This window comes from Melospiza melodia, chromosome 6 (assembly GCF_035770615.1).
Source record: "Melospiza melodia melodia isolate bMelMel2 chromosome 6, bMelMel2.pri, whole genome shotgun sequence".
In the NCBI taxonomy this organism is placed as follows: Eukaryota; Metazoa; Chordata; class Aves; order Passeriformes; family Passerellidae; genus Melospiza; species Melospiza melodia.
This window is the reverse complement of record NC_086199.1, coordinates 64,526,480-64,538,859: the sequence shown is the minus strand read 5'-3', so window position 1 is coordinate 64,538,859 and position 12,380 is coordinate 64,526,480. Positions and strand designations below refer to the sequence as shown.

The window sequence follows — 12,380 nt, the reverse complement described above, 5'->3', positions numbered from 1 at the left end:
TTGTGAGCTTCCTTCTGTGGAGGTTTTTTTTTTTTTTGTCAGAGAGAAGATTGGCCAACAAACATGTTCTGAAAGACATGTTTATCTTTAAGAAAAAACCCAACAGCAACCAAACAAGCAAGCAGCCGCACCCATCCAGCAGTATGATTTCTTATCTTGGAGCTTGACTCATAATTTTGATGGCTCCTTACCCTTATTGGTTTTTTTGAAAAGAAAGTAGTTTTTGTAGCTATTCCCCTGGGTGCCACACTGGAGAGCACTGCACTTGTGTAATTTTTTTTTCTTGTGTCCTCCTGTCTCTTTTACATTGCCCTGAGCTGCAGAACCCCACAATCTTACCCTAACTCTCTTTTTTTTTTTTTTCTCCCTTTTTTCTGATATGGAGTAAACCAGGAGATGCTTGAGAGTCTCTCCTGCTGAGGAATCTTACCTTCAATGCACACTACAGCGTTTCAGCAGCTTGCCTTTGCTAAGTATCAAGCTGGCTCTGTGGAGCTGGAAAATGTGTTTCAGGCTGTGTTTTGCATAGATGCTCTCAGATGTGAGGTTTCACTGCCTGGGTGTTATATGTGTTTTTCCTGTCACGGGGCAGTCTGCCTCTGAATCATGTTGCTGGGAGCTCCTGGCAGAGCAAATGCAGGGGCAGGGGGAAAAGAGGCTTGTCTTCAGCCTTGCTTCATCAACCCAGCCACAGCCTCCCTCATTTGTGCCTTGTTTGGTTTAATAACGGGGTTGTACAGCAGCTTTTCCCACAGCAAAACCTCTTTTCTCCTTTTCTTTAGAACTAAAATCGCTGCAAAGAATGTGTGTCAAGGTGGACTTTGACACTCAAAGCTTGTCAGTCCTTCACAATCATGCTGGAGTAATTCCTGTGCTTTCCTCTCCTTCATTTTAATTACAGGGGAGAGTATTCAGCTCCCACAGCTCAAGCTGTTGAGGATATGTCTGTGCTCTGCAAATAAATAAACTTTGTGCTTGCTTTCCCCCTTCTGTCTTCCACTTGCTTTGGCAGAGCTGTGCTCCTGAACAATGCTGGGCAAGTATTGTTCAGGTTTTGGTGGATCTGTTTTGTCCTTGTGCTCCATCCATGCTGAGATGATAGAAGTTGCCTTGCAGGTGACTGGGAATGTGGCACCTAGAGGAGCCTACAGCTGCTCTGTGTGAAGAACAGCCCCCAGAGATGCTGAAGTTGCAGAGCTATCAGTGCAGCTTTGTGGGAGGTTGCTGTATCTCCTTCGGCTCTCGGCAGCCTGGGACGTCCCAGCTGGCCATTTTACTGGGTAGTGCAGGGGTTCTTTAAGGGGCAGGCTCATGCCACGCTGCAGGTAGCTCAGCATGGCCCTGCAAGAGCTGCTGTATGGTGGAAGGCAGATTTCTAGAATGTGCACGATACTCTGGTGTGCTGAGGGTAGCAGTCTCGGCTGCTCTGCTACCATACAACCTCCCTGTTTGAAGCAGCAGTGGGTATTTCTGAAGCAAGTATTCAGACTGGAGTGCTTGCTCTGATTTTCTAGGTGGGTGGGTGCTCTCTGTAGCTGTGGGTTTGCTTTGACACCTCAGCTGAAGGTACTTGTAGAGGGCCTGGTGCGGATTGTCCCTAAGTGTCCCTTAGTGCCAGGCGGCTCCGCATCCCGCCGGGCTGCTCCTGCGCGTGCCATCCCCCCCTGCACTGCAGAAGAGCTAAATCGGGGTTGCGAGAAAGCTGGCGGGAAGCCTGGATGTTCCTAGAAAGATATTGATTGCCCTGGACAGTTCGGGGTTGTTCCTTTTGTTTCCCTGCCTCTCGTCACGGGGTCGGGCTCGTTCGGGCGGCAGCTCACTGGAGGATGGAGAAACAGTGCCGGCTTTGCGGGCTGAGGCTGGAGCGGCGCCATCCCAGCCCGCCTCTCTCAAGTGTTAAGTCTGAAGCAGCCTGCCTGGTAATTCCATTAATGAGAGCCTAGTGCCAGAGAGATAAATGTAATTCCACGGTAAAGCTAAGGTCGGGCTCAAATGGAGAGGATTTGCTGGTTCTGCCGTGTGCACTGCTGTGACTAATGTACTCCAGTATTACCCACAGACCGTGTTTAAAGTCTCCATGTCGCTGCAAAAAGTGGGCAGTGATAAAAAAATCTGCTGCTAAATCTTCATGTGAGGAAATCCTTGGTTCTAGAGTGTAGCTGTCTCTTTGCAATGGGTTTTACAGGGAATAAAAGTTTCCTGCTTAACTCCTGACATGCAGGATGGCACCGTGCTAACCAGCCAGGAGACAGCTTGCATGGGCTTTGGCCAGAACGAGCTCTCTGTGTGTAATCAGTGCAGAACAGAAATTATATACTCTTTGTGTGTCACACCAGAAAGCTTGCAAGCATTTTAGAGCCAGCCACCACAATTGCAAGTAGCACAAGCTTCTCTGCATTTTTGGCCATGAGGTCCATGCTTGAATTCAGAGCTTACAGTCCTGGCTAGCTTGCTTTGATTTCTTTTTGAAGTAATTTTTTTCTGATTTTTACTTTTCTTAGTTTGATTTGCAGATCACCTCTTCTTGTTTGCAGTTGTATAATACCCTTGTGGCACATCATCAAGTCTTGTGTTGAAAAGAAATGGTTAATTGGGACATTTTTAGCTCTCCTTGTGGCTTGGATCCTGGAAATCAAACACAGGAGCCAGCACCATTCAGCTTCCTGCAGAGGAGTTCCCTGCTGCAGGCAGCAGCTGAGCACTTGTGTCTGACAGGGTGGGAGCTCACAGTGCCAGTGAGCCCCAGTGCTGTGGTGCCCCAAAGTTCAAGCAAACAAATTACTTGCTTCATCTTTTGGAGCTTAGTGAAGGATTTTCCTTGTCATTAGTCCAAGGTGGGGAAAAAAAGTTCAGTGAAGAAGAAGCAGGTGCTGGGGATGCTCAGCCCCTTCTATGTGCCCATCACTCCAGCTTTGCCTGAGTGTCCATCAGTGGGTATCTGATCTCCTTAGGTAGGACTTGAGCCCCTGCTGGAGTCCTGACAGCAGAACTGAAGCCAGCTTGCTCAAAATGCTGCTTGTTGGTGTGTTCAGCAGCTTGCTGGTGCCTCTTGCTGCGGGAGGTGTGGGGACAGTGGCTGGTGGAGCACAGTGAGGTGTGTGCTTTGCTGGTGACCCAGCAGCAGCAGGGACAGCAGCCTAAGTCTGCAGCCTGCTCCTGCATCTCTTACTTCTCTTTGCAGCAGCTGTGCAGACATGCCTGCCTTCTTCTTGCACATGCTGTGGGCCAATTCACTCTCCAGAAATCAGGATCAAAAGCAGATTGTCCTGAGTTTTTAAATCTCCTGCCTCCCCTAGCCTACAGTGCTGTCATTAATCAGTGAGGGCCATGCGTGTGAGAGCCGTATCTGCCGCTCACCACAGCCGTGGCAGGATGTTGGGGGGATACAGTATCAGTCACAGCTACTGCAGTTGCTCTTTAAAAAAAAACTTCTGTTTGAATCATAGCTGACTGCAAAAGTTTTAGCTTAGTAGTGTGGTTTTCTCACCCCAAGTTAAATTTTTTGAGTGTCTCCTTTCCTTCTTTTAAAGCTCTGACATCTGATGGGCTTGAGTGGAGCAAGGTAGCACTGATAGTGAGTTATGTGTCCTGTCAAACATTTCAATAGAGTAGATGAAGGAGAAGGTAGGAAAATGACCTGCATATTTAGAAATTCAGTTTCTTGAAAAACTGTGGTGCCTTGTACTTACAGTATCTCTCCTCCCTCCCCCTTCAGTTCCATGAGTCAAAAGTGATCATGAGAGTGTTGATATACGGCTGGGGGGATTTATCAGGAAGGATGTAATGTGCTCGTTCCTCTGGTGGTAACAAAGTGGGTCAGAAGTGTTACCTGTGCTGTTGCTGCTGCTAACCAGATCAACTGAAATTAGTTCAAAACCTCTCTATTTGCTTTGCTCCATACTTGCTGTATAAGTTTCACTGGGAAACCTGTATCTGACCTGCAAGGCATTAATTTGTTTGGTGGCTCTTGTGGCTTAGAGTTGAGCCACCTTGGTGCTGCCAGTCTAGGTGGTCTGGCACTGGATTTTTTTCTTTACCAATGTATTTTTGAGCCACATCTGCATTGCCATCAGGTTTGCTGCAGAGCTGACCAGGTTGACAGTAGCTATGGTAGACAGACACCCACCACTTGGCTCCCTTGGACAAAGGGCTGGTGGGATCATCACTTGACCTCCCAGAGATGCTCCGAATGTCTGGAGGCTGAGCAGAGCCTGATGCATTGTCCTTCTGCCTGCCCTGAGCTTATGGTGTAAATCCCCCAGCAGTCTCTGCAGGGTGACCCGATGGCTGTGCTCTGATACCTCTGTGTGGTACAGAGATCTGGCTGGGGTTTGCTCAGGGCTTCCTGTGCTGGGAGAGAAAGATGCCACGGGGTGCCACGTGTGGAACTTGAAGTTGAATTGGGAGTGGGAAGGGGGCATATGTAACATATAGCTGAGAAAACCAATAAGCTTCACAAGATCTTAACCACTGAAGGGGCTGAACTTGTTTCCCGTTGATGTGATTAGTCACCTCCTAAAGCAGGGTGCTGTAATCCAGTTTCTGTGGAAAAAATTGCACCATACGTGTGTCAATACAAGGGGCGGACTCAGCAAGTGTGTGTGCTTTCAGGCTGGTCTATAAATCCCTTCAGTTGTTCTAGCCCTCTATAAACTTGTGGGAACTCAGGGAGTTTTCTTTCCTGCAGCCTTGCCCTCGCCATGATTTTAACATCTGAAAGTCTGGATGGAAATTGTTGTCATCTCACTCTCTTGTGTCCCAGCACTCAGTCAGATGGCTGGCAGAGGCTTCATGGCAGCCAGAGCTTTTCCTTCCAGCAGACTGGAGGGAACAGGAGGGAGAAGGGGCAGGGGGCTGTTATCAGCCTCCTGTGTGTCCAAGGAAACAGTTTTTCAAGGTTTTTGTCTGGATTTTACAGGGATCTCTTCCCTTACTGCTTTCCTGCCTTGGGCACGGATGCCAGCTGAATTTCCACTGACCTCATCCTGTGGCACATCCAAGCAGATCAGTACTTGGGAGACTGCACATCACCTACAGCAGGGTGCTGGATCTGGCGTGGGGACAGCTGAATGGACAGAGAGGTCCATCCCCAGAGAGGCTGGCCAGGAGGGGCATTTGCCCCTGGGAAATGCATCCCTGGGCTTTAGTTTGTGGCTCAAACAGTGTTTCTACTGCTGGAAATGGCAGACTGAAATGAAAAGATTGGGTTAGCCAGTACCCTGCCAGAGCTCAGAGAGAATGAATTTAGCTGTTCTTGTTTGATTTCAAGAAACTGCAGTAAAATGAGCAAAGAGGCTGTGCACCAGAGCTGCTTCCGCTGCAGGCATGTGCTTGCAGAGCTGTGTTGCAGAGGATTCCTGCTGGTGCTGCAGAGCTGCTGGGGAGAGCAGAGCTGTGGCACAGCCAGGAGAGCTCTGTGGAGCTGCAGCTGAAGGGCTCGGCTCGCTTGATTGCTTTGGCAGCTCGTCTCCACTGAGAAACAGGTGTGGGCAGTGCTTGCATCTGTTGTCAGTGGTCACTGGTGTCTGGGTGAGTGCAATGAGCTGCTTTTCCCTGCAGGCTGAGGAGCCATGCTCTGCTCCAGGTCCCTGCTGCTGGGAGGTGGCAGACAGCTGGAAGGTCCCCAGCCTGAATGTTGGATGTGTGACACGATGGACGTGATGGCTCTTGTGTCCTGCCTCACGTGAGCTCTGTGGTTACACCAAGCTGCAGCTGACTTCTGAAGCTCTTCTTGGTAAAAACTGACCTGAATTGATCCGTTGTGGTTTGTTTATTTATATTTAAACTAAGATGCATTTCTGCAGAGGTGAAAGCTTGAGCTTTATTACAAAGTCCATGATTTTCTTAAGGATGCTTTGGGATATTTGGGGGGTGTGCATGTGGTCTGTGTGGTAACAGTTATCAGAAAAACTGGGAATGGGTCAGTTGGAGATGTGTAGCTGCTTAATTGGTTTTAATGCCATGGAAATTCAATTCGAGTAACTGGGTGCTTTTCCTGGTGGGGGGAAAAATAGAACTGTGTTAAGTGGAGGGGCAGCTTTGGGTATTTCTGTGAAACACGTGTAAAGGAGGCTCGAATGTGAGTTTTTGAACTGTGCTTGTCTGTTCCTGTCAAGAGTTGGTAGTATAAGGGGGAGCACACAGCAACCATGGAAGGCAAGGCTTGCCTGGGGGCCCTGGGGCAGAAGCCTGTGTGACTAATGTTGTGTAACTCAGAAAAACAAGGCAGGATTACTGTACCTCCTCCCCCTCTGTAAGGAGCTAGTGCTGGGGAGCTCTGTCAGACTGCTGCTGGGATGCTCGGGTGGGACCTCTGGGCAAGCTGATGGATTGGCTCCCTCCACTCAGTGCAGCTTTGCAGCATGTACTTTTCAGCTGGGGACTGTGCCTCTTGCTGGTGCTGGAGGTGAGGTGACTGGCTGGCATGTGAAGGCTGGTGCTGGCAGCCCCTCTGATAGGTACCCTGAGCTGCACCTGTGTCTGCTGTAGCCCCTCCATCCACACCTGTGCCAGAGGAGAGGCACGGTGGGGGCTGAGGGCGCTCAGGCATCCCGGTGCTGGGGACAAGGCAGCCTGTGGGGACCATGCAGGGCTGTGTTCTGCTCCCCCTGCACTCCTGGTGCTGTTGGAGTTGGTCACGTGTTGGGATGGAGGTCTGGCTTAGAGTTCAAGCCTGTGCTTCTACTTTTCCATCATTATTTTCCAGGGTTTCTGTGCAAGGAATTGGAAAATGCCCTCTGTGGGCTGCTGTGACAGCCTTAGAGCTATCCAGATGGATTTGAACTTCGGTGCTGCAAAGGGCTCTGCGTATTTATTTTCAGCTTCCTGCTGTCTGCTTTGCTTAAGAGCTTTTGCTAGATCCTTTGCATATGCTTGTCCTTGCTCCTCTGCTCCTTGAAACCATTTGAGAACACCCTTCAGCTGTGACAAAATACCCCCCTCCTCTCCCCCCCAAAAAATTCCCAATCCTCTTGGAGGAATTTTATTTTACTGCGGTGCCTTGGTAAGCTGCAAGGCTTGCACATCTGTGGTGTGTTGCTTTTTGGGTGCATCAGCCTGGTTTGGAGACCTCAGAAGGCAAATCACTGGGCTGTTTTGGATGGGTCTTTACAACAGTGAGTGACAGAGCATGCTCAGTAGTGAATGGAGCTGTTAAACTGATTTTACATTACTTACCCCTGTGCAAACACAAATATATGACAGGTTGAAGCCTCATCTTGGTTTCCACATGTACCACTGTGCCTTTCTGAGGTCATGCTTTTCATCAGCTTTAGCTGATCTCAGGCTCTTCTCCTGCCAGAAATTCTTCCCCTTTATTTTCTTATTTCTGAGATGGCTTCCAGTTGAATTAAGCAAATGATGGTTGCTACCTCTATTGTAGAGATGTGTAGAAGTGAGGGGAGAGAAAAGGTAGGACTGCCTGTTGTGGCAGCAGAGGGTACTTTTGGATCAGCCGAGCTGATAAGCCTGTGGGAGTGGGCATGGCTTGCTGAAGAGCAGCTGTGTAGCCCCTGGTAGAACAATGTCCTGCTTCTACTCCAGTTTCCTTCCATGTAAGAGGGTGGCAAGGATTGCTAAGTGCATTAATATTTCTGGGAGGCTACAGTGTTGGAAGAGTCCTTTGTGGGGCACTGCTGACTGATGGCTTCGTGTACATGCTGCCAGGGTTTGGCTTCCTGCTTAACCCAGGGGAGGTTTCCCTCTCGGAGGATTTTGAGCTTTTAAATAAAGCTTTCTGCTGAATGTATCAAGGAGAATATTAGATTGAATATAAGGGAGAAGTTTTCTGTGATGAAGGTGGTGACGCACTGGAACAGGTTGCTCCCAAAAGTTGTGGATGCCCCATCTTTGTAGTCACCCAGTATCACTCAGTCCTCTGCTGCCTTGCTTCATAACCTTTTTATAAACTCTGGTGAATCTTTGTGTCCTGCTTTAGATGAAACAAAAGGTTATTGTGTTTCTGCAGCACTACCTCAGTCTGCAACAAGCAAGGAGTCATCGTGGCCAAGGCCACAGAGGGTCTGCTGGGGTGGTGGCACTGAGAAATAGATATTTTGGTGGACAAGTTGGAGCTGCAGGAAGGCGGCAGAGGAGCTCAGCTGTCATGTGTCATCCGTGCTCTGCGTTGCCTGGAGCCTGGTGGTGTCTTGGGGAGGAGCAGCCCTAGGACAAGTGACTGCTGGGCACTGGGAGAAGGAAGTTTGGGAACCAAGGGAGAGGCTGAGCTCTCTGATTCCCTGGCACTCCGCTGTGTTTCCAGTATATTTGTCTGTTGTGGGACAACATGCTTTTTCTGAGAGCTGCAGTTGCTTTGGGAGGGCAAGCAGGCCATCTTCATATGGCTTTGATTAAATCCAGCAGCACTTAAGAAAGCTTCAGGCATCTCTTTTTGCCTTGCTCGGCAGTATTGGGAAGTGAGGACTTAGAACTTTGCCAGTGATGTTTCTGCAGCGTTGTATAAGAGTAGGAGTCGAGTTGAGAAAGTTGTTAAATGGAAAAGGAACTGGAGGAGGGAGGGAGAAAAGGTTCTCTGTATGGCTGCCATGTTGATACTCCCCACGTGCTGAGCCCTGGTGCAGGCATGGGTCAGTACCAGTGCAGATGAAGTCCTATGAAGGTAAGGCAGCCCTCCTTCAGATTTAAGCCATGTGAAGTTAAGGTATGAATTCCCTTTCTTTCCGTACCTTGATATGTAAGCTACCACCGAAGATTATTGGCCAGGTTGGATTTGTCCTGTTACTTCTGTCCTTGTAGAGCTGCTGAATAGTGTTCATTTACTGGCTTCAAAAGAACAGCAAAAGACCCTCCTGGAGGTACATAACAGAAGTAAGTAACTCCTGTGTTTTGGTTAATGTAGAGCAACAGGGTGATGGGAAATTTGTGATTGAGGCTGGAGTCCAAGGTCTGTGCTGTGGTCTTGTGGACTTCAGCATTTTTTTCATGCTTAGAAATGCCTTCAGCCCTTCCTTAATAGGAAAGGAGAGAGGGGAAAATGAGTGAGAGGGAGCCACAAATGGATTAGACTTTTCTCAGTTCTTTAAATACCAGTTGGCAATGACAGTTTGCTGAATCACCTGCAGAGACTGGGGAAAGCAAGCAAGTCTCTCCTCCTCAGTCCAAGGTAAACTGATGTGCTGCATGAGTAAGTTTTCTCACAGTACATAATGAGGTCCAGTTGGCAGGAAGCACATGAGACATTGTCAGGCTGATTCTGCACCTTCCTCTTGCTGGTTTAGTGTTTTGACTAGAGATGTCTCTCTATTTCCTTACCTCCCTCAGCTTCCAGATGCTCTCTGTGTTACAGTGTGTCTGAGGATGGTCCCTCAGCCACCATGTTCCTTGCTATCCCTGAGCCATTGCACGAACAGGATGGAAAAAGTAAAATTACATTAGATGTGGTGACCTTTGCTTCAGTAGTATTATCAGAAAAACTTCTCCTTGTGGCTGCTTAGAATTGTTTCCAGTAAAACATTTCTGGTATCTTTTCTTTGGCATGCAGCAGGCACTTCACGTGTCTGAAGTGAGGTGTTTTTGTAGCCTGCAGAGGTGACTTTTGTCACAGCTCTTTCTCAGTGCTGGTTAAATGTCTTCTGTGTGACTGAGGTACAAAAGCTTTATACAGCCATCAGTGGAAATTATAAAGCCTTTTTTGTTATGAAACTATAATGATTAATCAATGATGACGATGAAGAAATGGAAGTGGCCTGGCTCTGTCATGTGGGATTTGCCTCCTCTGCAAACTAGAAGAAATTGCCCAGGTGCTGTGAAGCAGATCTTCAGCAGCATCTCAGGGAGCACAGCAGGGGCACTGTAGGTGATCCCTTCCATCCCATTTACCAGCCTCTTTTCTGCCCCTGCATGTTGGTGTTATCTTCATTGCACTGGCTGTTGAGGAGGCTTTACTGGATGAACAGCCTTGGTTTGGGACTCATCATCTTGTCTTTTGCTTTGGCTTCCTTCTGTGATTTTGGAGAAGTCCCCTGACAGCCTCATGCCATGTACCTCTGCCACGATGCCAGGGCTGGCAGGAGTGTGTTCAGGGCAGGGACCTACCACCTTCCTGATTCTCGTGAGATTGCTTTGGCATCCTTCCTTTTCACCAGGCAGCTCATTAATGGCACTAATTGCTATTCTCTCTAATGCTTACAGGATTTGCCAGTTCCTGTATGCCCATGGGAATCGTGTTCTGGCTCCTTGACAGTGCTAGAGGAGAAGCTGATGCCCTGAGCAGGTATGTTTGTCACGTTCCTGGTGAGGGAAAGAGGGGCTGCATATGGCCAGGGTGAAATGTGTGCAGGGTTTGCCTGATGGGTGTGGAATGGATCCTGTGGTGCAGACTGCTCTGCAGTGAATAGTTGATTTTTCCATGCAGAGGTTTTGTGAAAACACAGGCAGAAGATAAGGTTTGCATTTAGCCTTGCTGACAGCCCTCTGAGGAGAGGGCTGGAAAGCAGCATTGCTGCAGAGCAGCCCGTGGGAGGCCGTGCTCCCTGCTAGCACAGGCACTGCCTTTTCCTTCCCGGAGCTCCAGCTGGGGAATCCCGGCCGCGGGGCTGCTGTGCCTCCTGCTCAGCCGCCCTCTGGCAGCTCCCCCGCGGGGAGGGAGGGAGCTGTGTGCCTCTCGGTATCCAACCATGAACAAATCTGCTGTTGTTTTCTTAATGGATGGCAAGAACGGCCTGTAGCAGCTTATTCCTCCCTGGATAATTACTGCTCTGCTCTGCCACTCATTGCTCTCAGGAGCAGTGGAGTAGTGCCTCCCCTGCGCCGCCCTGTGCATCCTTTTGCCTGAGTTATTTGGTTTGTTATTGCTTTAAGGCATCAGTGCTCAAATGAAAAATCTAATCTGCGCTCTTTGCAGCTGTTTGGCATTCTAAGTGCATTGCCTAAGTCAGTTGAAGTCCCTGAGATGCCAAACGTGCTTTCAGTGATGCCCCTTGCTATGCTACAAGCAGATTTCAATTTCAATTTCTGGATTACTTTGAGGAGGGAAAAATATAGGAGTGGGTTGCAGTCTACTGTTGTATTATCTGGAATTGTGTTCACAGCTGATCAGGTGTGTGTGCAACTGGAACTGGAGTGGAATATTCAGCCATCTGTGGTTGCTCGGGGGAGGTCTGAAAAGCAGGTGCATGATCCTGCTGTGGGAGTGTTAATGGGCAAGGAGGGTTGGCTTGGCACGCTGAACTGAAACCTTCAGCTTGCCCTAGGAGCAGAAGCAGCTCCTTCTGCAAACATCTGTCCCTCGAGGATCTCATAAAAATGGCATTGCCGTGCATTTAACTTGCCTGAATGGCCCATGTGATTGTATAAGGATATAATCACAACTTGCTGCATAATGCTTTCTTGATTCCTAAAATAAAAAAGTGAAATGGATTCATTATGGAAAGGTATCTTTCTTGAAAACCTGGTTCATCCAGGACTGTCTGGGTGGTGCTGCAGACGTGTAGAGGAGTAGGAGTCAGGGTGGAGCTGTTTCCACCTAATTCTCCTGTATTTCCCAGGGTTTATCACAGCAAGCAAGCAAATGTGCCCTCTTTGGATCTAAAAGCACAGCTGCTTAGTTGAGCACTGCCTGTGCTTCCCAGGCCAGTCTTCTCCTTATGCTTTCCTTTTCTTAGTTAATTTTCTGCTGTAAAAGGCCTCTTCTTAGAGGGAAAACCACAATAAGAAGGGGAACAGCAAAGGTAGGAGTGCCTCTGTTTGCTAGCAAGCTGCCGCAGGTGTGTCTGAGTCAGGAGAGCCAGCACTGAGTCAGTGTCCCAGACTCCTGGTGACTCAGGTGGCAAAATCCCAGATCATTCTCTTCTCATGCCTGAATTGCGGTGGATTTCCTGTAACAAACTCTCACCTTCTGTAGTGACCATGCAGGGAATGCCATCCCCTCCCTCCCAAATGGGTTATGACCAGCTTGGTTCACCGGGGATGCAGGCATGTGGTGATGGTGGCACTTCTCTTCCTGCCACCACAGGTGGAAAGTTGATTTATCTCAGCATCCTCAACCTTACCTCACTCCTTTCACCAGACACCCCCCCCTTCCCTTGTTCTTTGTTAAGATGGGATAAGTCACAGGAGTTGCAGCTGTCTATTGAGCTTGAGGAGATTCTTATGCAAATCTGGAGGCTGTGTTCTCCTGGCAGATCTGCATGCATGCATTATCCACTACTTCATTGTACTGGAAGGAGGTCTATTTTCTGAAACATGGTTTATTTTTAGTCAAGATTTTCCCTGTCTAACTGGTAAAAGTTCAGCGTTTGCAGTGGGATTTGCAAAAGAAGCAATTTTGCCAAATCCTTGGACTGGGGGAAGGGAGAGGAAATGTTACATTAGCCAGCAAAAAAGCTAAATGCTGACTTGAAAAACAGCTCAGGATACTGCTG

At 48.6% G+C, this 12,380-nt stretch overlaps 1 protein-coding gene across 4 annotated transcripts in view; it reads left to right on the top strand.

The window, feature by feature from the left end:
* Window positions 1-12,380, top strand: part of LOC134419488 (USP6 N-terminal-like protein) — a 75,742-nt gene that overhangs the window by 1,929 nt on the left and 61,433 nt on the right. For 2 of the 4 annotated variants that reach the window (XM_063158737.1, XM_063158740.1), the window contains exon 2: window positions 10,150-10,231. The gene's annotated coding sequence lies outside the window, so the exon portion shown is untranslated. Of the gene's footprint in view, window positions 1-5,507; window positions 5,530-5,559; window positions 5,735-10,149; window positions 10,232-12,380 lie in introns of those variants that run through there. The other 2 variants (XM_063158738.1, XM_063158739.1) reach the window with 2 other exon arrangements.